General features: G+C 38.5%; 1 pseudogene; it reads left to right on the top strand.

Annotated features, from left to right (window-relative positions):
- The first annotated feature begins 3,475 nt into the window (after positions 1–3,475).
- On the top strand, positions 3,476–25,454 carry LOC114505533 (annotated as a pseudogene).
- Positions 25,455–25,580: the final 126 nt, after the last annotated feature.

Genomic DNA, 25,580 nt, shown 5'->3' with positions numbered 1-25,580 from the left:
GATGTAGGTCCTTGTTTTTCATGACTTCAAATATTTCTTTGGGTCACTTTTATCTTAAACAAGTAAGTGACTTAAATCTTGTAATGTTAATGTTGGTTTCAATTATCAATTTACTATGTATTTTATTATAGTTTGTAATTGTGAACTTTTAGTTGTGGGGGGGCTCCGCCTGCAGAGCCCCCCATCTGCCACGGATGAGAATAAGTCTACCAAGACATGATCTGCTTGGGGAGGAAAGGTGGCCAATCTCTCACAGGAGAAGGACCAAGAGCCTTTTCCTCAATGGCTTTTATTGGGTTCATTTACATAGGAATTCAGGTAAAGCTCATTAATCATTACCAAGAAGTAAGGATCAAATAACAAGGAACTATGAGGGCCTATTTTGAGTCAGGGTCAAAGAGCTATAAAAACTTTAAGGAACAAACTTACTTCTTCCTTGGACCCTTATCATTCAATTGAGAGCATTCTAAACAAAGCAGGTTTCACAGGATTTTACATATTCTTTCTTAGGCCTGATCACCTGGGGAACCTGCCCTTTCCAGCACAGGCCTGCACCACCCTCTGTCATTTGTTTCAGGCTTAGGTGGAGCAAGGGAAGTAAGGCAGACAAGAGATTAGGAGAGTTTCTCGCAGACAATGAGAACCCAGGCTATGTCAAAGCCAAGGGGCGAGGGTCCATCACCCCCTTTTGCTGTAGCCCCCAAAGTCCTTCCTTGGGGGCCTCCCACGTGATCATGCCTGTTTTAGATCCTTCCCCCCTTGGGGAATCTTACCCATCATTGGCTAACCGACCAAGCATTGGGGGCCAGGCAGGGTGAAGTGAAAGGAGCAGAAGTGGTGCTCCTGCCAGGGAGATAAGCTTTTGTCTCCTTGGTGGCTTATGGTCCAAGGTCGCTACCTCAGCCTTAGCCTTGGCGGCGGGGGGGGGGGGGGGGGGGGGGGGTTACAGCTTCTGATACCAGGCAGGGCAGTTCCCAACATTTAGTTATTTTTAATATTTTCTTAAAATATTTCTTCATACATATGGTGTCTACTGTTACTCTTCAAGACTTCTTTAAGAATGTTTTTCTCCTAAGAAATTCCACATCACTTATTGATAGCTCTTATTCTGAGACACTCATTTTAGACCTGTTTGCCAAACAAAGTAAAAAAAAAGTCTGCATTTATCATTTCTAAGTCCCCTCTTTCTCTTTTTAACATTAGCTTTTTACAAGATTTTATTTATTTATTTTTAGAGTGAGAGGAAGGAAGGGAGGAAGAGAGGGAGAGAAACATTAGGAGGCAAGATTGGTTGCCTCTCCCACGTGTCCCAAAAGTGGACCAAGCCCTCCAACCCAGGCATGTGTCATGACCGGAAATCAAAACAGTGGTGATCTTTCTCTTTGCGGTGGATGCTCAATCAACTGAGTCACACCAGTTAGGGTTAAGCCACCTCTTTCAATGGGTAAGTACTTCACTTTCCTTCTGTTTATAAAGTCTCAGTGGATTTTCTAATAAGTGGTAAGATTACTAACAATATGCACTATGCTGATAGAAACCAGAAAAAAAAACAAGCAAAACAGAAATAACTTTCATTAGTCTTATTTCTTAGAACAGGGCTTAATTCATACTAAGCATTCAATAAATGTTATGAAACAGTTTTATTGTTATTACTAATACTATGTTAGTTCATAATATTTCCTCTATTATTTTTATTTCCAATTCACTTTGTATAATGCTGTGGAAAAAGGCCATCAGATTTGCATTTAAAGCTAAACATGTTGCCATGGCTGGTGTGGCTCAGTGGATTGAGCACTGGCCTGCAAAGCAGAGGGTTGCCAGTTCGATTCCAGTCATGGCACCTGCCTGGGTTTAGGGCTGGTCCCCAGTTGGGGGTGTGCAGGAGGCAACCAATCAATGTTTCTCTCACCCATTGATGTTTCTTTCCCTCTTTTTCTCCCTGCCTTCTCCTCTCTCTATATTCATAAAAATATATAAATAATTAAAAAAAAAAAACAGAAATGTTACTTAGTTTATCTCACTGAGCTCTAAAATGAGATTAAAACATGCATTACAAGATTTTTGAGTGTCCAACACAAGGCTCAGCCTATAGTGGGCATTCAAGAAATGTTTGTCCAATTTTTAAAACATCAATGTTCCCAAAAGTAATTTTTCTCATTTCTTTTCTTCCATCTTTCCTCCATAATAAATAAACATAAACTCCACTGAGTAGTCCTCATTTTTTCCCCACAATGTTGACTTCTTCAGTGTTTCACCATTCTTTCTTTATATCTTTAATTCCTAAATTTAAGTAGGAAAATAGGGAATAGGTAAATTCATACTCATGATTTCACTTATTTTCACAATTGTTGCTATAATATTTGCACTAATAATAAAAAAAATAATAATCTGGAGTATGCCAAAATGGTGAAAAGTTTGACATTGTTGGAGTAAAGTTACAGGGGATGGAATAGTAAATGGTTTTCAAATGTCTATAACAATATGTGGGAATCAAACTTCAAGTGGCCTCATATTCCAAGTTATTTTGTATTTTAACCTATAAGTGAGCATTTCCCAGAATCTGTTTCAGCTAATACTAACTTGAGAGGATTTGAATAAACGTTCTGTGAAAAAATTCATATGCAAATGCATGTGGAAAATGCTGGATCAAATGGCAAAAGCAGGACATCTTAGAACCTTGGATATGATAATATATGAATCTCTTAGAAAGAAAAAATATATCATGCAGAATTTCTAAAGTTATTTAACCGCTGAGTTCTTCAGGTGGATCAGGCAGTGCTCAATCCACTGAGTCAGGGCTTTTTTTTTCATTTTAAAATCATTTTTATTTTTCAATTACAGTTGACATACATTATTATACTAGTTTCAGGTGTATACCCAGTGATTAAAAATTATGTAACATACTAACTGATCATCTCAATAAATCTCATATCCAAGTGACACAATACATAGAGGAATTTTTTAAGACTTTATTTATTTATTTTTTAGAGAGAGGGGAAGGGAGGGAAACAGAGTGGGCGAGAAACTTTAATGCATGGTTGCCTCTCCCATGTCCCCTACTGGGGACCTTGCCTGCAACCTAGACATGTGCCCTAGACTGGTAAGTGAACCAGCAACCCTTTGGTTCGAAGACCTAAGTTCAATCCACTGAGCTACACCAGCCAGGATGAAATGAGAGGGATTTATTCTGAGGTTGATTAGCTGCAGAGATTGGCTGTGACCACTGACCACCAACCTCCAACCTCTGACAACCATGGAATATCAGCTATATAGGGGCCCACCCCACACAACAGGACTTACTTCAGTGGGGCTCTGGTGCTCCTGAGTCTTCCCCTTTAGTGTGTTGCTTTTGGAGGTGATTGGGTAATGCTTTTGAGGTGGTGTGAAGTTGTCCTCCAGTTGCGTTGGCTCTGGGGCCTCCCAGGAGGTGTAGGCCAAGGTAGGTGTCACCTGTGTTCTTCCTAGGGCTACCATCATGAGCTACAAAGTGATTTGCAGATGGCTGCTAGATGGAGGTGCCCAGGCGAGGCCAAGCTATGATCGAAGGTCAGCTGCTGCTTATGACCACTTAGGTGAGGTAGAGGGCATGCTGAGGCCAAATGCTGCTTATTTGAGAGACTTCAGGAAAATCTGAAACATGAGCCAAGACAGGCCATTTGTATGGAAAAGCCCCTGGAAACAGCTTTGGTGGGCCTGAAAGTTGGGTGGGGAGGGGTCTCAGGGAATCTCCAGGGTAGGGCAAACAGGTTCAGCCAGGTTGATGGAGTTTTAGATATGGTCTCCTCCTGCTGGCCCTGGGGTGAGGGAGGTTCACTAAAGGAACAAAGGCCTCTGCTAGTACTTCTGTCTGGAAGTACTCTCACCCTGATACCAGACAATTCAGTTCTTCCCTATTTGTCCCTGGTGCCTTTCAAGCTGTGGTCCCAGCTCTGGAGTTCTGCAGGTATGACTCTGAATAAAATCTGTGTGGGAGGCTTTAAGAGGAACTGCCTAGGACTCCAGAAGCCTCAATCCCTGATGGTTTTTACAGCCAGGTGTTATGGAGACTTCTCTTCCTGGCACTGGAACTCTGGGCCACAGGCCTAGTGTGAGGTTGGGACACCTTGCTCCTCAGAGGGGACCTCCACAACCAAGATATCGCTCCCAATTTTTATAAGCCACACATGGTTGTGGGACCAGCTCACTCTGCAACTCTGCCTCAGTGTGGCTTCTACTTTACATACTTAGTTGTAGGACTACCATTCAGCCAGACTTCAGGTGAATCTGAATGATGGTTGTTCTGTAGTTTAGTTGTAATTTTGATGTGGTTGTGGAAAGAGGAGAGAACTGAGTTTACCTATGTCATCATCTTGCCTGGAATTGAAACATCTGATAAAGTAGATCTGTTCTTAAGAAGTTCAGATACCCTTTGAAGTTCCATGGATAGCCTGCGAGTCTTGAAATTCCTGAAACTACTCATAAAAATTAAAATACAAGGGTAGGCAAAAGTAGGTTTACAGTTGTTCATGTGGAAAATAATACAATAATTACTGAACGACAACACAAGAATAAACTCTGTTTCACATATTCACAAGTGTAAACCTACTTTTGCCCACCCCCGTATGCATAGATGATGTATAATTATGGTGGGAGAAAGTTCACAGTTTTCATCAATTTCTCACCAGGCACTAGTATCCTTATAATACTGACATTTAGGAAAGTCAGATAGACAAGAGCTTTGCTCTGTCCTGAAATATCACATCTTTGAATCAATTTGCTTTCAAGATAAAGCTTGATGAATCGTAGCTAAGAGTTTATAGATTTAGGTTCTTATGTGTAAAATGCAAGACAAACACTACAAAGATTTGAAATTTTACTTTCAGTTAACATCACTTCAATATTTTATTAAGTAGAAATTAGAAGCCCTGGCTGGTGTAGCTCAGTGGATTGAGTGCAGGCTGGGAACCAAAATGTCCCAGGTTCGATTCCCAGTCAAGGTACATGCCTGGGTTGCAGGCCATAACCCCCAGCAACTGCACATTGATGTTTCTCTCTCTCTCTCTCTATCTCCCTCCTTTCCCTCTCTAAAAATAAATAAATAAATAAATAAAATATTTTAAAAATTTTTTTAAAAGAAAAGAAATTAGAACCAAGTTTCCAGATGCAATTTCAAGGCACTACTTTTCTTTTGTGTTTAGATCCTTTTCATCTAAAATTGACATTGAGTAAGCTTCCTATCACAGTGTCCTCTGACTGTTCTCCTGAAATTGAGTTTTTCCCCTCATTACTAGTGCAGTGCTATGCCAAGTTAAGCACTCAATAAATCATTGTTTAATGATGAAGAGTTTATAAACTTCTTGTTTTCCTATTATTTTAGAACTTTTACTTTCTTATGCTGATGATTCACCATTTTCTACCTTAAAATCCTTTCAAATATGACATGCTTCCATGGCTAACAATAACATAATAGCAGCAGTGTATACATTTGTGGTCTGGGTTCATGGATCAACACACGCATCAATTATTGGAACTTAGAATCTGTAAAAGGTCGTGTGTAAACCTCAGTGGTTTTGTTATGCCCCCAAGAGGTTTATGTCTCCCCAAAATGTATCCTACTGAGAGCAATTTTCTTTAATGGGTTCCTTGGTATGTACCAGATTATTTCAAAGGCTTGAAATTTTGCTTCCCTATTGGGATATTATAGGAATTAGAAATATGACCTACAAGGAGTGCACCTATTGGCTGGCCATGTGTGAGCAGCAAGGAGTCGTTCTTTGTTGCTCACTAAGAAAAGTTATGCTTTACCTAATGCCTCTTTCTGATCCCTCTTAGACACAAAACTAGAGTAAAACTTTTGTGTTGGAATGTATTCATGGTTTCTGATAGCTGCTCGGGAGACTTACTGTTTTTTGTTGTTGTTGTTGTTGTTGTTGTTGTTTTCATTGTTTCCCACTCAGCCTTTCTCTCCTGTAAAGGTAATTTCTGACTGCTCAAATAAAAGAGAGTAATGCCATCCTCTCACTGATGCTGAGGTGAATCTCCATTTGCTCCACGCTACAGTATCATTATTTGTACTACCGTTATTACTAATCTCATACAATACAACACTCAAAATGTTTCTAACCCTCAGGAAACCTATTTATGATGCAGAGAAGAACAAGCCCGGAGAGTGGCTACCCAAACAGAGGCCTTTTAACTGCAGTTTCCAGTTACTCTCTTGAGACTCTCCAGCATTCCACGTATAACATATATTTCTTTTCCTCTCTGAAACAATGTGTTGCAAAGCAGGATCATCTAGCCCTTCACTCAGTTTTGAAGGATATGGCCAAAAGAAAGAGAGAACTAGGGGTTTTTTTTGTTTCTATATTAATAATTGCTCATTTGAGCACAACTGAATTTTCATGGCTTACCGTTGTCATCTATCTGCCTCCTACAGCAGAAAAGGAAAGAAAAGACAAAATTATTTTTATTTAACTGATTTCTTTAAGTTAATCTTTTAAAAATTATTTTATTGTTGTTCAATTACAGTTATCTATGTTTACCCCCCACCACTCCCCCCAACCCCAAACAAACCCACCTCCCTCCGTTGCTTCCACCCCTGCTTGGTTTTGTCCATGTGTCCTTTATAGTTGTTCCTAAAAACCCTTACCCCTTCCCCCATTATAAAGTTAATCTTTATTGTATTTTTTCCATTACCATTTAGTCCCCTTATACACCCCTCCCCACAGCAATCACCACACTGTTGTCCATGAGTCCTTTTTCCTTAATCCCTCCAACCCCTCACCACTCCCCCAATAGCTGTCATCCTGCTCTCCATCTATGAGTCTTGTATCTATAAATTGTTTTGGGTAGTGGAGACATTTTCATGATGTTAATTCTTCCTATCTATTAAGACGGTGTATGCTTCCATTTATTTGTATCTTCTCCAATTTCTTTCTTCATTATCTTATATTTTTCTGTGTACACATCTTTTAAAACCTTGGTTAGGTTTATTACTAAATATTTTATTCTTTTTGAAGCAATTGTGAATGGAATTATTTTTTAATTTCCTTTTTGTTAGTTTGTTATTGGCATATAAAAATGCAACTGATTTCTGGATATTAGTTTTATATCCAGCTACTTTGCTGAATTCATTTATCAGTTCTAATAGTTCCTTGCTGGAATCTTTGGGGTTCTCTATATACAGTATGATGTCATCTGCAAATAAAGACAGTTTTACATCTTCCTTTCTAATTTGGATGCCTTTTATTTCTTCTTCTTCTCTGATTGCTATGACTAGGACTTCCAGTACTATGTTGAATAAGAGAGATGAGAACAGACATTTCTGTCTTGTTCCTGATATTAAGGGGAACGCTTGTAGTTTTTTTTTCCCATTAGTATGATGCTGGCAGAGAGTTTGTCATATATGGCCTTTATTATGTTTAGGTATGTTCCCTCTATTCCTGGTTTACTGAGAGTTTTTATCATAAATGGGTGCTGAATTTTATCAAAAGCTTTTTCTGCATCTATTGATATGATCACGTGGTTTTTATCCTTCATTTTGTTTATTTGGTGAATCACATTTATTGATGTGGGAATGTTATACAAACATTGCATTCCCAGAATAAATCCCACTTGATCATGGTGTATAATCTTTCTGATGCATTGCTGTATTCTGTTTGCTAATATTTTGTTGAGGATTTTAGCATTTTTATTCACTAGGAATATTGACTTTTAATTTTCTTTCTTTGTACTGTCTTTATCTGCTTTTGGAATTAGGGTAATGCTGGCTTCATAAAATGAGTTTGGGAGCCTTCCCTCCTCCTGAATTTTCTGAAGTAGTTTGAGAGGGAGAGATGTTAGTTCTTCTTGGAAATTTTGGTAAAATTTACCTGTGAATCCATCTGGCCCAGGGCTTTTGTTTGTTTGGACTTTTTTGATTACTACTTCAATTTCATTAGGTGTAATCAGTCTATTCAGATTCTCTGATTCATCCTGATTTATTTTTGGAAGGTTGTATGTTTGTAAGAGTTTTTCAATTTCATCCAGGTTGTCCAGTTTGTTGACATATTTTGTTCATAATATTTTTTTACATCCTTGGTTTTCTTTGGTGCCAGTTGTTATTTCTCCTCTTTCATTTCTGATTTTTATTTATCTGGGTCCTTTCTGTTATTTTCTTGAGGGGTCTGGTTAAAGGTTTGTCAATCTTGTTTATCTTTTCAAAGAATCAACTCTTGGATTCATTGATGTTTTGTATCACTTTTTAGACTCCATTTCATTTATTTCTACTCTGATGGTTGCTACTTCCTTCCTGCTCACATTGGGCTTTGTTTGTTGTTCTTTTTCAAGTTCCTTTAAATGTAAAGTTGGATTGTTTATTTGAGCTTTTTCTTGTTTTCTGAAATAAGGCTGTAATGCTATGAATTTCCCTCTTAGAATTGGTATCCCAGTGTCTCACAGGTTTTGAATTGTTGTATCCTCATTTTCATTTGTTTCAAAGTATCTTTTGATTTCTTCCTTGATATCATTGTTTACTCATTCATTGTGTAATAACATGTTATTTGGCTTCCATGTTTTGCATGTTGTTCAGTGTTCTTGTGATTGATTTCTAGCTTCATTGCATTGTGTTCAGAGAAAGATGCTTGATATGATTTCAATCTTTTTAAATATTTAATTTTAATTTTATTTATTTTTAGAGAGAGTAAGGGAGGGAGAAAGAGACAGAGAGAAACATCAACCAAACATCAATGTGTGGTTGCCTCTCGTGCACCCCCCACTAGGGACCCGACCCATAATCCCAGAATGGGAATTGAACCAGCAACCCCTCAGCTCTCGGGCCAGCACTAATCCACTGAACCACACAAGCCAGGGCTGATTTCAATCTTCTTAAATTTATTGAGACTTGTTTTGTGTCCTAACATGGGGCCTATCCTAGAAAACGTTCCATGTGCACTTGAAAAGTATGTATATTCTGCTGCTTTGGAATGAAATGCTCTAAAGACATCAATTAAATCTATTTGATCTAGTGTGTCATTGATGGCCGCTGTCTCCTTGTTAATTTTCTGTCTGGAAGATCTATCCATTAAAATCAATGGGGTGTTAAATCCCCAACTATGACTGTATTTCTGTTGATCTCTCCTATTATGTCCATCAAAATTTGCTTTACATGTTGCTCCTCTGTTGAGTACATAAAAGTTTACTAGGGTTATATACTCTTGTTGGATTGTTCCCTTCATCATTATGTGGTGTCCTTCTTTGTCTCTTACTACAGCCTTGGTTTTAAAGTCTATTTTGTCAGATATGAGTGCTGCTACCCCAGCTTTTTTTCTTTTCCATTTGCATGATATATCTTTTTCCAATCCTTTACTTTTAGTCTGTATGTGTTTTTCAGCCTGAGATGTGTCTCTTGGAGGCAGCATATATATGGGTCTTGTTTTCTTTTCCATTCAGCTACCCTCTGTCTTTTGGTTAGACATTTAAGCCACTTCCATTTAAGGTGATTATTGATAGATACATATGTAGTGCCACTTTACTGTCTGACTGTTTTCTCTTCTTTTTTTCTTCTCCTTTTCTTCTTTTTTTTTTCTTAAAGCAAGCCTTTTAACATTTGTTACAGTACTGGTTTGGTGTTAACAAAATCCTTTAGCTTTCTCTTATCTGGTAAGCTCCTTATTTCTCCTTCAGTTTTAAATGAGAGCCTCACTAGATAAAGTAGCCTTGGTTGTAGGTCATTGCTTTTCGTCACTTTGAATTTTCATGCCAATCTCTTCTGGCCTGAAATGTTTCTATTCAGTAATCAGATATCAGCCCAATTGGTTCTCCCTTGTAGGTAACTCCCTGCTTTTCTCTCCTGGCTTTTAGGATTCTCTCCTTGTCTTTAAGCCTTGTCATTCTGATTATGATGTGTCTCGGTATAGGCCTCTTTGGGTTCAAATTTTGGGGGAATCTCTGAGCTTCCTGGACTTATGTGATTTCTTTTCCTTCACTGGATTAGGGAAGTTTTTGGTCATTATTTCTTCAAATAGGTTCTTGATGTCTTGCTCACTCTTCTCCTTCTGGTATTCCCATGATGCAGATGTTGTTCTGCTTCATGTTGTCCAAAATGTTTCTTAAGCTCTCCTCATTTTTTAAAATTCTTTTTTCTTTTCGCTGCTCTGCCTGGGAGGTTTTCTCCACCTTGTCTTCCAAAACACTGATCCAATCCTCAGCTTTATCTATCCTACTGTTTATTCCTTCCAGTGTACTATTTATCTTATACATTGTATTCTTTATTTCTGACTGGCCCTCTTTTATAGTTGTTATGTCTCTTTTCATGTTGCTGAGTATCCCTATAATCATTACTCTAAACTATCTGACAAATGCTTGCCTCCATTTCATCTAGTTCTTCTGGAAAATTCTCTTGTTCTTTCATTTGGGGTCTGTTTCTTGGTCTTCCCAATTTGGCTGCTTCTTTTATTTTCTTTGAATTTATTGCCTTAAATGTTAAACTAAACAGCCATTATACTGATCAGTTGTTAATCTAATCAAGCTGTAATCAGCAGTCTGTCTTAAACACTGCAGGTGGTGTAGAGTAATTTTTGCAGGCAGAGCTATTGCTTCCCATCAGGCTGAGGCCACGTGGAGAGAAATGCTCTGCCTGAGCAAGATGGCTCCTGTAGTATAAGGAATGATTCAGCATAGAGATCCTGAAAGCTGTTCCTTCAGTTCTCTGCCCAGACCCACTAGCTCCAGACTCTTCTCAAGCTTCTCTACCCCACTCTGCCCTCCCTTTGCCAGCACCCAGGGTAAGTCACTGTAAATGAAATTTTGTGTGTTGGCCCTTTAAGAGGCTGTCTGCATCTCCAGCCATCTCTCCCTGGCAGACAGAGACCCGGCTGCCTTTCACAGCTGGATGTTATCTGTGTTCCTTTCCCAGCTCTGGTGCTGTAGGCTGGGGAGCCCAGCTTGGGGTTTAGGCCCCACAGTTCTGTGGGGGAACCCCTCAGCTACTGAAGCATCCCTCCAGAACTTCAGCTGTCCCTGTGGGAGCCCAGCCTGCTTGTTGCGCCTCCTCTGCACTCCCTAACTGTCATATTGTAGTAAGGAGGTTTCTTCTGTCTGTCCATGGTTATAAGGCTTCTCTCCAGCTAGTGTTCAGTTGGTTATTCTGGATGATTTCTTCTACAATTTAGTTGTAATTCCAGTTTGGTCCTGGGAGGCAGTTAGTGTAGCTTCCACTTACTCCTCTACCATCTTCGATCCTCAACAAAATTCTTGAGTGCAACTATTGGCTAGCTAGATGCCATGCCAACAGCATATGCCCCAGTTATTGAAGGTGGACACATGAGGTATTCATGATCATCCAGGGTCATCTCTACATCCTCAACCTGGGAACATTAAACCTACAGGAAGAAAAACAAAAGCTGTCTTTTGAAAACCAAACTACAACTAATTTGTTTTCTGTGTTTCTAATTATTGGTAAAACCTAAGAAACTGAACCAAAATCAGATCATGAAATAAGTATCTAGGCACTACTCTCATTTTCACAAATCTTCTCTTTGAATGAGTGTCATCTACAAAGTGTGACATTTAGTTTTGGGGATTAAAATGAGATACAACATTTGTCACATATCATGATTGCTAATGAAATGAAACATATGCCAGGCATATGGTCATTTATTTACCACTTATACTTACACATATCCCAATACAATGTAGGTATGTATCCAAAGGTAATACACTGTAAATTCACTCTAATACCATCTTGCAGATACTAAACAAGGCAGGTCTATCTGGGATTATAGTCAATAAAGTCTACGTAATATTGTCCTGAAATATCCTCTTCTTGGGAAGCTTGGATACCTAAGCACCTTCATAGAAATTACCAGTGGTGAATAGTAAATAACTGTATATTTGGGAAAGGAGAATGGTAGAGTTGGTAAGAGTTCTGCTGTCAGAGTGAAGAGACTCCACTCACTCACTAACTATGAATATTTGGAAAAGTTACCAAATCTCCCTGAACCTTAGTTACCACATCCATTGAAGAATAATACCAACCTTACAAGAATAAAGTGAAACATATATAAAGTACCTAGCACTATATCTTGCACACAGTAGAAACAAAATAAGGGGTACCAACCTTCCTTTGTCCTGTGGACAATCAGATCAAAGTAAAACTCCTATGTTAATGATCTAGCTAAGCGAAAATGTATTGTTCAACATGACTAAGATGATTGGCCTATTTACATCAATGAATGTGAATTCTTGGGACTCTGAAAGATTCTTAAAAGGGAGTAATATAATCACAGAGATTTTACTTATGAATTAGAAGGCTATGTATTAAAACAATATCCAAGAAGGAATGAACAATTCTGCAGTTATATAACTGAGTGGAGTTAATTGTAGAAGAGAAGCAACAATCCAAGTTTAATACCATGTATAAAAGAAATAACTGTTTTAAGGTTTTAGCATTAGAATCCCAAAAGCTAGAAAAGTGGAGGTCTCTGTCATGAATGTATCTTTATTAATAACAAAAATAATAACTGCTGATATTTATTAAGTGCTTATACTAAACCAAGTACTGAGATAATTACTCTACATAAACTATTTCTGGTAATTTTTACAACAGTCTTGTAAGATGTGTATGATTTATATTTTGTGAGTTTCCTCAGGTCATCAAAAGCTGGGATTTAAAATAGAGTAATATTGCCAGTTTTTTTAATATTTCCTTGACACATTACTACTTACTTTTGCAGGATCTTCAGTCTTGAAAATCCCATCTCAATATTTATCATTACTCCTAATAATAAAAGTATATTATGTACCAGGTACTATTTTAAGTAATTCACATTCATTATATCTTATAATCCTATTTCAATAGGAAATAAATTTTATTATCCCAATGTCACAGACAGAGAAAGCCTAGCAAGAGGCAAGATCAAAATTTGAACTCAAATACCCTTGACTCCAAAGTACTTGCTCCTAACCACTGTATTTAGTCTTTTTTTATAATTTTTAAATTAATTTATTGTTGTTCAGTTACAGTTGCCTGCAGTTACCCCCACCACCTCCCCCCATCCCAGCCAAACTCACCCCCTTCCCCTGCTTCCACCCCTCCCCTTTGTTTTGTCTGTGAGCCCTTTATAGTAGTTCTTGAAAACCCTTCCCCCGCATTATCCCCTCCCCCCTCCCTTCTGGTTACTGTCAGATTGTTCTTAATTTCAATGTCTCTGGTTATATTTTGCTTGCTTTTTTCTTTTGTTGATTAAGTTCCTGTTTTAGTGGAGTGGAAGGTGATGAAATCACATTGTTAATAGCTTGTCTTTAAAAAGATGTATACAAAAAAGAGAAAGGACATAACATTGCCAAGGACAAAAACAAAGTATAGCACAAACATGCACAAACGATATCAACAAAAAATCTCTATGTGAGCTGAAGCTAAAAAACATGTTAAACACTGAAAGGGACTTCAAATCTTTTTAATCTACATTTGAGACAAAAAGAACAAAAATTAGCAAGGTAACTATTTGGCTCAAACGGTGTAGAATTACCAAGTGATGAAAAGTAAACAAAATGACAAACTCTTATTTTTCTTCTTCCTTTTCCATCAAAGAGAGTGGCCTTCAACTTGAAAGGGTAGGAGAAATGTGGTTTACAAGAGCATTCTAAAATAGACAAATAGTAAGAGAATTTTGTCACTTTTAAATTAGATAAAAGTATGAATTCAGGTGAATTCCATCTCAATGTGACAAAGAAAAAAACCTTATGGATGTAAACACAGGACTATTCTGGAAATATTTCAATTCAATTAAACAACTATATATATACCAGGCACAGTACTGATCTGTTTGGCAAGAGATGAACCAAACTGAGTCCCTTCCTTCTAGGGCTCATAATCTGGTTGAGATATATTCTTTTAAGATTTTATTTATTCATTTACTTAGTTTTAGAAATGGGAAGGGAGGGAAATATCAGTGTGTGGTAGCTTCTTGCACAGCCCCCTACTGGGGACCTGGCCCACCCGGGCATGTGCCCTGACTGGGAATTGAACTGGCGACCCTTTGGTTCGCAAGCCAGCACTCAATCCACTGAGCCACACCAGGCAGGGCTGGTTGAGATATTGTCAAAACTAAACTGCAAAGAAATCTGTGATATATATATATATACACAAATGTAGGTAAAATTTGCTAATTTGGGGTTAGTAGAGAGAGAAAACAATTCCTTCTATGAGATTTCAGGAAGGCTAATAGTGAATGTCTTATCTAACTTAGATTTCAAAAATAAGTAAGATCTCAACAGGTAGAATGGGGTGAAAGGACACCTTAAGTCGATAGTATGCCCCATTTGTGTCATTGGAGTATTGAAGAAGAGTGCAGGGTTTATCTGGAGAAGTGTAAGTGGTGTCGTTTGTGGGGGAATGAAGAATGACAGATTATACAGGTCACTAGAGAATAGGATAGGAATTGTGTCTTATTTATCACTGTATACCCAGCACGGTGCCTAATAAAGGTTAGTACCCAAGAAATAAAAAACAGAAAATATGAATTTGAATTTAGGTAAATCTTGCCTTAATTTTCAAAACTGGTAAAAAGTTGAATCTCAGAATAGTCAAAACAAATTGATTTTCATAAGGAACTGGCATGGTTTTACTGGTAGCTAATCCTATTATATTTTCCTCACTTGTTTTCCCAACTTTCTTATTTTCAAAAAAATTACAAAGTTATGGGAAAGTTGAAAGAATAATTCAATGAACACAGATATGTTCACTTACATTTTCAAAGTGTTAACATTTTGCCATATTTGCTTCCTTTCTCTCCATTATATATATATTTTCTTCTTTTTTTATATACATAACTTTTTTCTGAACCATTTGAAGATATATTTCAGACATCATCACTTCATTTTAAAATAATATTACCAACCTGATATTAATTAATATAATGTATCTGGGCTTTCTAAAACATTTAGCAAAAAAATTCTTGTTTTTAATCCTCACCCAAGGATATGTTTATTGATTTTAAAGAGACAGGAAGGGAGAGAGAGAAAAAGAAACATCAATGCAAGAGAGAAACATAGATCAACTGCCTCCCACACATGGCCCGACTGGGGATCAAACTCAAAACCTAGATATATGCCCTGACCAGGGATCAAACCCACAACTTTTGGTGTACAGGATGACACTCCAACCAACTGGGCAACCCAGCCAGGGCTTTTCTTGATATTTTCAGAATGAAATGGGAAAGTATGAGTTAAATGATATGACTGGCTGAGTTTACAATTAGATATATTAAATATACTGAAGAGTGTTGATAAATGGATCAATATGACCAGGAGGATGGTAAATAGCAATCAACTTTATTGCATTTAGAGTAAATATTTTATCACCTACTAAAAGTTTATCCCTGGATAATATCTAATTCAGCTTTTTCCAGCTATAGTTTGTAGAAATCACATTTATAGTTTTGAAAAATATATTTATTCTTGCCGATCTGCAGAGTTTCTGACTTAGTGTGATGGGGGAAGGGCTCCAGGAATCTGTGGCAGACATCTACGACTGCAAATCATTGATTTAGGGTAACTCTGTTCATCTGGTTGACTCTCTAGCTATGCCTACCTCACTGCAGATAATTTAGATTTTAAAACTTACAAACATTATAATACAAAGCATAGTGTACTTCCACCTGAATGAAATAGATTTGCCACTTCAGCTCATCTTATTAAACCTGCAGCTACAGTTTCAATTAAGACTAAAAAAAATCATAGTTATACCTTCTAGACCAGGTAGAGGTCACTTTTTACATCTTCCAATGGCTAAGATTTTGATGCTGGGCCTTAAAACAATTCTATACAAATTCTAATGTCTAAGCTCTTCTTCTGAGTGTTAATATCAGATGTTTTAAAGAGTCCTATATTTTAGAAAATAAATCCCCATATTTTCAAGGCTTTTAGGTATTTTACTTTCTACATATAGGATGAAAATATGTTAGGCTGACAGTGACCAGAGGGGAAAGGGGAGGGAATTTCAGGGGAAGAGGGGAAGGGTTTGAAGAAACTAGTGTAAAGAACACATAGACTATAACAAGGGGGGCTGGAGATGGGAGGGAGGTGGGGAGGGCTGGGGGGTGGGCTAGGATGGGAGTAAAGGGCAAAAAACTGTACTTGAGCAACAATTAAAATTAAAAAATTAAAAAATATATGTTCGTAGAGGACCAAACACTAAGCTTACTCTCTGGAAGACACTGAGGAATATCACGCACTTATAAAGCAAGAAACTTTTCTTTCTATATTGCAATCTCCCTAATAAGATACATATAATTTAGAGTGCTTATCTTCTCCTAAGAACCATGGGTTTTTTAATATCTGACTACACTTTGGAAATCCTTTACTCTACATGAAGTCTTTGTAAATTATAAGATAATAATCAGATGACTTCCATGTTGCGGTGAGTGGGAGGTTATCAAGACCTTGCACATGGACTCTCTGTGGACTGGGAGGTTAATTTCCCTATAAATCCATCATCTAGAGCTAGCTGCATATATCAGAATAGTACAAGAAAAAATATGTCTGAATTTAATTCTTTTAAAAGACAGTTTATGGAATAAATCTGGAACAAATTGCATACTTTATCTGTATGCGTAAGGTCAGTATTATTGGATTACAGCTTGCCTTTCCCTGCCAGAGTAAAGAAAACTAGGCCACAGTGGGAATAATGTAAACAAAACAAAACAAAATCTTAAACCTATTATGCTATTGAGAAAGGGAAGTTATGTTAACAGGAATATGCGAAAGGTAGTTTTTTGTTCACACATAACTTTCCAATATTGTTTATAAAAATTTAAGACAACCATCACCTCAACTTCTTAGTCCTATGATAATAATTAATACCTCCCAAGTGCTCAGTGTTTGCCAGAAACTCTTATGATTACTTTATACCAGGGGTTTTTAACCTTGGCTGCAAATTAGAATTATCTAGGGTGCCATAAAATTCCAGATGAGCAGGCCTCACTGAAAACCAATGAAATTAGAATATCTGGGGGTGGTGTCAGTCCAAGAATCAGTAGTTTTTTAACTCATCCAGTGATTACAATATGCAGCTATAGCTGAGAAATATTGTTTCTGATACATGAACTTATTTAGTTCTCACAACAGCTTTTATATGTGGAGTACTCTTTATTTTCATCATCATCACCATCACCATGTCTAAATTACAAGTGAAAAAACTGTGACAGAGAGATGTAAAGTTAATTTCCCAATACTATCACCTCCAAAGTAACAGAACTTGGATTTGAGTCCAGGTAGTCTGGCTCTACTATGCAATTATTATATTATTGTCATTCAAATTAAAAACCACAGATTGACAAAATTTATGACAGCCTACAAAGTACCAATCATAAATGGTGCCCTAGTAGCTCTTAAATAATTTTAATTTGTTTGTTTGATAGTTAAATATAAAGAAAATAATGTCTGCTGAGAAAATTAATTCCTCTTTGTCAACACTGTATTAAAACCAGATCATCCAGTTTCTAAAGCATGTATCTATTGCCATCCAGCAATATAAAACACTAGCACTTCAGGCCCTCACTCTCGATCTCAAACTGAGTGCTATACAGTTCCTATTTTAAAAACACCTCAGAAAAGTTATAGTCATAGGAAATTGAAGCAAGACCCATTTTTCTAGATATTCTGCACTGTAGCCTTCAATTAAGTAAATTCAGATGAAAGCTCACTATTTGCCCTGTCATTTTAGTTCCTTGTAGAATTACCTTACTTTAGTATTTAAAGATTTCATATCTGAAAATGACACTCAAAGGTTTCAGCAATGTGATGAGGCAAATAAGATTAGAATTTTTAAAAAGTATATTTAGCATCCTTGCACTCAGTTTAAAAAAAAAGACACAATTTAACACATTGAGTCAATTCACTGTACATTTGTACAAAACTGGTTGTTAGAAAGTTCCTTCTTATATTGAACTGACATAGAGTCCTTATAACTTTTGCCCACTGGCCTTAGCATTTCATACTCAAGCACACAACAAAATACAAATGACTTAGCAAGTCATCAAATCATATCACATGACATCCAATATTTGAATACATCTATTATCTCAGGGAAGGAATAGACCACAATAATTAAGAACCTGTGTTCAGGCTACATATATACTGCAGTCAGATCTGAGTAGGAATACCAAGCATCACATTTTACCAAGGAATAAGAGGTTTCCTGAGGTACAATACTTTTGCTACCAAACTTGGGAAACTCTTAGACAAACTGGGATAAATTGGTCACCTTAAGTGCTAGGTCCACTATTATGACTTTGGGCAAGTTACAAGACCTCTCATTTTCTTCGTTTGCAAAGTAGGGATAATACCTGGCTTCGCAAAGTAATTGATGTGAGGATAAAAAGAGTTAATGTATATAAAGCCCAGTGCTCAATGTATGTTAATAATGGAGAGGTAGTAATATAGGATGGGGAGATGTTCACATGATGAAGTTCTGAAGATGTTACTGTCAACATAAGAAACATCCAAACCTGTAGAGAGTTTTTATGAATTTTTTATTGTTGCTCAAGTACAGTTGCCTCCATTTTCCCACCACCACTTTCCCCTGCCCAACCCACCCCCACCTCCTACCCTCTTATCCCCCTTTGACTTTGTCCATGAGTCCTTTATACATGTTCCTTACCAACCCTTCCCCTTCTTTCTCCCATTATCCTCTTTCCTCACTCCCCTCTGGTTACTATCAGTTTATTCTTTATTTCAATGTCTCTGGTTATGTTTTGCTTGCTTCTTTGTTTTGTTGATTAGGTTCCACTAACAGGCAGTGAAAGAGAAATACCATATGATCTCATTTATAAATTTATTTAAGCCAAACTGACAATAATTGCTAGAAGCAAACTCTCATCGAATTGGGACAATGCTCCAAAGAATGGAAGTTTTGCAGTTTATTTTGCACATTAGAATAAACGGGGGAGATGTAAGAAGGCTTACATGAAATCTGTTGGAGAAAACAAAGCAGGGAAACCTCTGGGATTGGAGAGACACATACTTCTTTTACACTGGTGGGTACAAGACAGTCAATGATTAACATTTACAGCTCATAGAGATGGTATGCGGGGAAACACGATAACAACTAGGGGCTCTGTGATCTCATGCTCTGGTACCAGTGGATGTATCTTCAAAGGTTTGGAAAAGAAGATTACTCTGACCTTTCAAAGGTATGTTACCTTAGATGCAAAAAATGCAATAGATAGGCTCACTTATGAAAAGATTGGTTTTTGTCAAGGAAAGTATACGTAGGGCATGACTACCCACCCTCACCTGCTTTCAGTTAAGAATTTTTATGTTCAGATCATCTTAAGGGTTACTTTAGGTCTCTAAGTTTGTAAAGCCTGTGAAGCAGGCCTCCTCTGAGCTTGTCAGGTTTAGCATATAGCCCCTTTTTCCTCCACATTAGTTACCTACACAATTAATATGAAGGAACACTGTGACATGGCTACTAAAAAATGAAAAGCCAATGCAATATTAGGCTACATTAATAGAGCTAGCTACACACAATATTCAGAATGAAATGTCCTATTCTACTCTTTTGATCAGCCATCATCAAGAATATTGTAATTAATTCCAATGTCCAATGGAGGCAACAGGGATGACAACTGGTTTTAAAATCATATCACTTGAGGTAAATAAAAACAGGAGTATATAACTTGGAGAAGACAAGATTTGGAGGAAAAAATAAAAGGTATCTTCAACTTTGTGAAAGAACTTTCATTATAATTGTAATGGAATAACCGCAGAGTCAGAAAATTTTCTGAAATGATTTAAAGGAAGGCAGCAGAGATGCTGATGTGTTTAGAAATAGAAAAGGTAAGACTTGGGAAACAGGAGAACTACAGAGGTGTGAGATGTTCTCTCTGCCACATTTACCTAGAAACAATGGTCAATCCCGAGCGCAGATAGAAGGTTGGAAATCCATTGCAAATCCTGGAGCAATGCCCAGAAGAGGACTACTGCAAGGGGGAGTATAAATCAGCATTGCTTTTGGCAAGAATTTGGAGAGGGGAGCTCAAGTACACAGCCAAATTTCTCCTCAAAATACATGCTGCAGTCCTTGCTGGTGTGGCTCAGTGGATTGAGCTCTGGCCTGCAAACCAAAGGGTTGCTGCTTCGATTCCCAGTCAGAGCACATGCCTGGGTTGTGGGCCAGGTCTCCAGTAGGGAGTGCACGAGAGGCCACCACACATTGATGTTTCTCTCTGTCTCTTTCTCCTTCCCTTCCCTTCTGTCTAAAAATAAATAAATAAAATCTTTAAAGAAACACATGCTGTATACTGGGAATGCATGGGACAGGAGGCAAAAATCATAAGCAGAAAAAATATAAGTAAGTAAATAAATAAATAAATAAATAAGCAGAATGCTTCTGAAAATCAGAGCAGTTTCTCCAGCAGTTATATAAGACAAAATTAGAGTTCCGTAGATTTTTTTTTAAAAAAGATACATTATATAATCACTAACCAAAAGAAATTTGGTATAGTTACATTAATATCAGACAAGTAGATTGGAAAATTTCATAATATAAAAATGACCAATCCACAAGTAAAAGATAGATATTGTAAATCTATATGTAATGAAGAATTAATTTTACCTAAATAGAGTTCTGGCCATTGCCCATGGATACTTGGGAGGACATCTCTAGTTCCCTGGAATGTTCTCCCTTGTGAGAGGGCTTTTGTTTGCCTGTGAACTTTGGCCACCAGACAATCTAATGATGTGATTTATGAAGGGGGCTAGGAGACATGTCATATCAGTACTGGCATCTGGACAACTAGAGATGAAAGGTATTACCCTGAAATGCCAAGAGGGGCTGAACACTAAAAATCAGCTATGCGGGCAGTATGTGATCAAGCTGCAGTAAAAGCCTTGGACACCAGAAGCTCAGGTCAGCTCCCTGGCTGGCCATGTTCTCTGAGGAAGATGTTCCCTCAGATTGTGCAGGTTTGCCTAATTCTTTACATACCCTATAGCAGTGTTTTTAAATACAAAAAGCAAATATTGACAAAATCTCTCAAAATAGCTCATGAGAGAAATGGGGGGGAAATCTGTAAGGACATAGAAAACCTGAAAAACACAATTAACAAACAATCTAATATATACACTTAATTTATATGACATACAAATTACAGCAGGATATACATTATTTTTAAGCATTTTCCAAAATTCAACAAATGTGATTGTAAAATGAACCACAACAAATATGAAATGTTTGAAATCATTTAGGATATGCTCTTTGAACACAGTGGAATTAAACTAAAAACAATAAGAAGTTCTACTAGAATACTAATGAATGTTTAGAAATTAAGAGAAACACTTCTAAATATCTCAAGGGTCTAAGAAAAAATCAGAATGGAAATTTTAAAATATTTGGAGCAGGGAGGCAAGGTCCAAGATGGTGACATAGATGAACACTGAGCTCACCCCCTCCCAAGAACACATCAAATGTACAGTTCTATTTAGAACAATTTCTCCTCAGAGAGTATCCTGAGCCAACTGAACAGCTTCAGCACATCAGGCAAGACAGACTACATATAGTGGGTTGGAGAAACACAAGAGCTCCCTTGGACCTGACAAAACAACCCAGAACTGGAGGAATCAGTGTGTGGCATGTTTACACTTCCCCTGCACATGGATTCTGGGTGGCAGTTTCATCCAGGTTCTCTGGTAGACCTGCAGGGCATTTTAGCACATCCCTAGAGTTAGATCCAGCAGAAAGAGGCGATGCCATAGCATGGGTAAAAGGGGCTCTTCCACCTGGAAACTGACCCAGCAGGTACCATAGGATGCTGCTTCATGCACACACTGGGCTCCACCACCTGAAGAGATAGAAAATGCTGCATGCCCACCTGCAGGGCTACCCTGTCCAAAGAAAGTGTGGAGGTAGTAGGGCACTACTGTGCACTCAGGTGGGGCTGCCCTTCCTGGAGAGAGTGTGGAGCTAGCAAAACAATGTGGTACCTGTACATAGGATTGATATATCTGATAAGGTGTTGATATCCAAAATATATAAGAAACTCATAGAACCCGATAATAAAAAATAAGCAATAATCCAATAAAAAATGGGCAGAAGAAATAAAGTAACTTTTCTCCTAAGACAGCATGCAGATGGCCAACAAGCATATGAGTAGATAATCAACATCACTAATCATCAGAGAAATGCAAATCAAAATCACAATGAAATACCATCTCACACTTGTCAGAATAGTTATCAAGAAGTCAACAAATTGCATGTGTTGGTGAGGATATGGAGAAAAGGGAACTCTTGTGCATTGTTGACGAGACTGCAAAATAATGGAGCCACTATGGAAAACAGTGTGGAGATGCCTCAAAAACCTAAAAATAGATCTACCATCTACAAACCCAACCATCCCACCTGTGGGTACCTATCCAAAGAATACAAAAATACTAATTCAAAAAGATATGCACCCCCATGTTCATTGCAGCGTATTTATAATAGCCAAGATATGGAAGCAACCTAGGCATCCATTAATAGATTAATGGATAAAGAAGATGTGGAGCCCCTGGCTGGTGTAGCTCAGCGGATTGAGCGTGGGCTGCGAACCAAAGTGTCGCAGATTCGATTCCCAGTCGGGGTACATGCCTGGGTTGCATGCCATGACCCCCAGAAACCACACATTGATGTTCTCTCTCTCTCTCTCTCTCTCTCTCATCTCCCTCCCTTCCCTCTCTAAAAATAAATAAAATCTAAAAAAGAAGAAGAAGAAGAAGAAGATGTGGTATACAAGATCTGTCCAGAAGGTATCCAGCCATGTAATATGAAAAAAAAAGACTTTTATTCAAGATACAAGAAACATTGTACACAGGACAATGATGCCTCAGTCCCCTTCAAAGTAGGCACCCAGGTACCTCACACAGTTCTCCCGATTGCAATCAGCTACCCCATCATGTTTTCCTGAATCTCATCAACGATCTGAAATCTCTTCTCTTTCAAAGGTGATTTTAGTTTTAGGAAAAGCCAGAAGTCACAGGGTGCCAAATTTGGGCTGTAGGAGGCCTGAGTCACCTGGATGATTTGATGTTTTGCCAAAAAACTCTGCACCACACATGATACATAAGCAGGCACATTGTCATGATGAAGTTTCCAGTCACCACTTGCCAGTAGCTGGAGCCCTCTGAATCATCCAAATAGTTTCTGCAGAGGAATGTTCAAGCATAACATAAAATTGGATGCAGATACGTTGCTCTACTCACTCAGTCATTTTGAATGTGACAGCCATACAGCACACATGCTCTCTCAATGATGTCTACCACCTCCACTGACTAGTAGAATGAAGTCATCATTATTCACACATGCTCATTCCAGTCCACTTTCCTCCACTGCCAGGTTACATAGATGTCACTCAAACCATTCTCATTACATTAATAATGGCTGGGCTTTTTCTGGATATACATCATATTACTAAGGATCCAAATTAGTTCTTGGTCCTCATACCTTCTATATCTATCCTTTCACAGTAATCAATCTCCAATTCTTCCATGACTTCAATATTATTTTTTGCATAATATAAGATGTCTATATTCATACAGCCATCCAGTCCTTATCTCACTCTTCAGTTTCATTGTGGTTTCTATTGCACCGACATCTTACATCCTACCAAATTGAGCTACTTAATGCTCTGCAAATGTGATATTATTTCATATGCCTCCAACTTTTAACAAACCATTTTCTCAGCTACAAATGCCCTTTCCCCAGATTGTCAACTAACTAATACATACTGTTTTATTTAAAGTCAGTCATGGAATCATTTTTCCCTAAAAATCTCTCTCCATGTGCTCCTATTTCATGGATCATCCTGCATTAGAATCTGTTAACAAATCCTACTGAGGGATTATTTACAAAAAAAACACACTTTTTAAATATACAGTTTGATGAGTTTTGACAAGTGTACATGTCTGTATAATCATCACTTCAATCAAGATACAAGTATTTTTGGAAAGACCTCAGTACAGGACTCATTCACAGAAGGAGCCCTTGGCTAAGGCCTGCTGCCTGGGCTGGAGCTAGGACCACCTGCCAAGGACTTCCCAGGCCTCCTCTGCTCTGACCCTTCTACTGGCAAGTCTGCAAGCCTCAGAGGGAAGGAGTTGTCAGCCAGGTGAAACCAAGAGCACTGTCACCATGGCAACCAGTCATCAGCCTCAGGACAGGGACACTGCTCCCTGGAAATTTTTCATGACAACCACTTAGTATTTCACAAACTGCCTGGACCAGTCCCAGAATGTGTCACTGCTGAACTGAGTAGTGACATCAATCTTCAGCCACCCCATTAGCACCCTCTCCGCAGCAGAATTGTCTGAATGCCATCTTCAACAATGCCGTGACCTTGTGTGCTATGCTGCCATCCTACTGTATGCCTTCTTCAACTCCTTTCTGCATTAGAGGATCCCTCAGTCTGCTCAGATCTTGTGCAGCCTGGTGGTCATCCTGCTGGTGTTCCTGATTACTGCTATCCTGGTGAAGGTGCACCTGGATGCCCTGCCCTTCATCATCACTGTGATCAAGACTATGCTCATTAATGTATTTGGTACCATCCTATAGGGCAGGCTTTGGTCAGGCTGGCCTCAGGCCTGCTATCTACATGGCTCCTACCATGAGTGACCAGGGCCTACCAGGCATCTTATCTTGGCCTCAGTGGCCATGATCTGTGCCACTGCCAGTGGCTCAGAGCTGTCAGAAAGTTCCTTTGGAAATTTTGTCACAGCCTGTGGGGGTCATAATTTTGACCATTGTCTGTTAGCTGGGTCTGCCCCAGCTGGAATTTACTGCTGCAACCAGCAGCTCAAGCTCAAAGGACCTGGGGAGCAGAATACCAAGTTGGACCTAATTAGTAAAGGAGAGGAGCAAAGAGAAGGCAAAGAGGAGTCTGGAGTTTCAGCCTGCAACTCTCAGCCCACCAACAAAAGCCACTCAATCCAAGCCATCATCAAAAATATCTTAGTCCTTGTTCTCTATGCTTCATCTTCCCAGTTACCATTGGGGTGTTTCCCAGAGTCACTACTGAGGTCAAGTGTAACACTGCAGGCACTAGCGCCTGGGGACACTATTGCATTGTCCTGTTTCTTGACTTTCAATGTCTTTTACTGGCTGATCCAGAGCCTCACAGCCATATCCATGTGGTCTGGTCAGGACATCTGCTAGCTGCCAAACCTGGTGCTAGCCCAGCTGGTGTTTGTGTCCCTGCGACTGCTGTGCAACATCCAGCCTTGCAGATATTGGGCTGTGGTCTTTGAGCATGGTGCCTGGCTCACCTTCTTCAAGGCTACCTTGCCAGTGTCTGCATGTGCTTCAGGCCCAAGAGAGTGAAGTTGCCTGAGGCAGAGACAGCTGGTTGCCGTCATGGCCTTCCTTCTATTTCTGGGCCAGGTGCTGGGGGTTGTCTTCTCCTTCCTATTCCAGGCCCTTGTGTGACCATGGATGGACAGAGGGCTGCACTGGCTGCCTGCTCCTGTCCTTTCCAACTCCTTTAGAAATAGACAGCATGGGCTGAAGACTCTCTCTTTTTTCTAAAAATATCTTTCTGAGCTTCCACATTTGTTGATTTTTATTCGCAAACTCTTTTTCAACAAAATTT

Source organism: Phyllostomus discolor, chromosome X (genome assembly GCF_004126475.2).
Source record: "Phyllostomus discolor isolate MPI-MPIP mPhyDis1 chromosome X, mPhyDis1.pri.v3, whole genome shotgun sequence".
Classification (NCBI taxonomy): domain Eukaryota; kingdom Metazoa; phylum Chordata; class Mammalia; order Chiroptera; family Phyllostomidae; genus Phyllostomus; species Phyllostomus discolor.
Note: the sequence above shows the minus strand (reverse complement) of the source record. Positions and strands in the feature narration are given on the sequence as shown.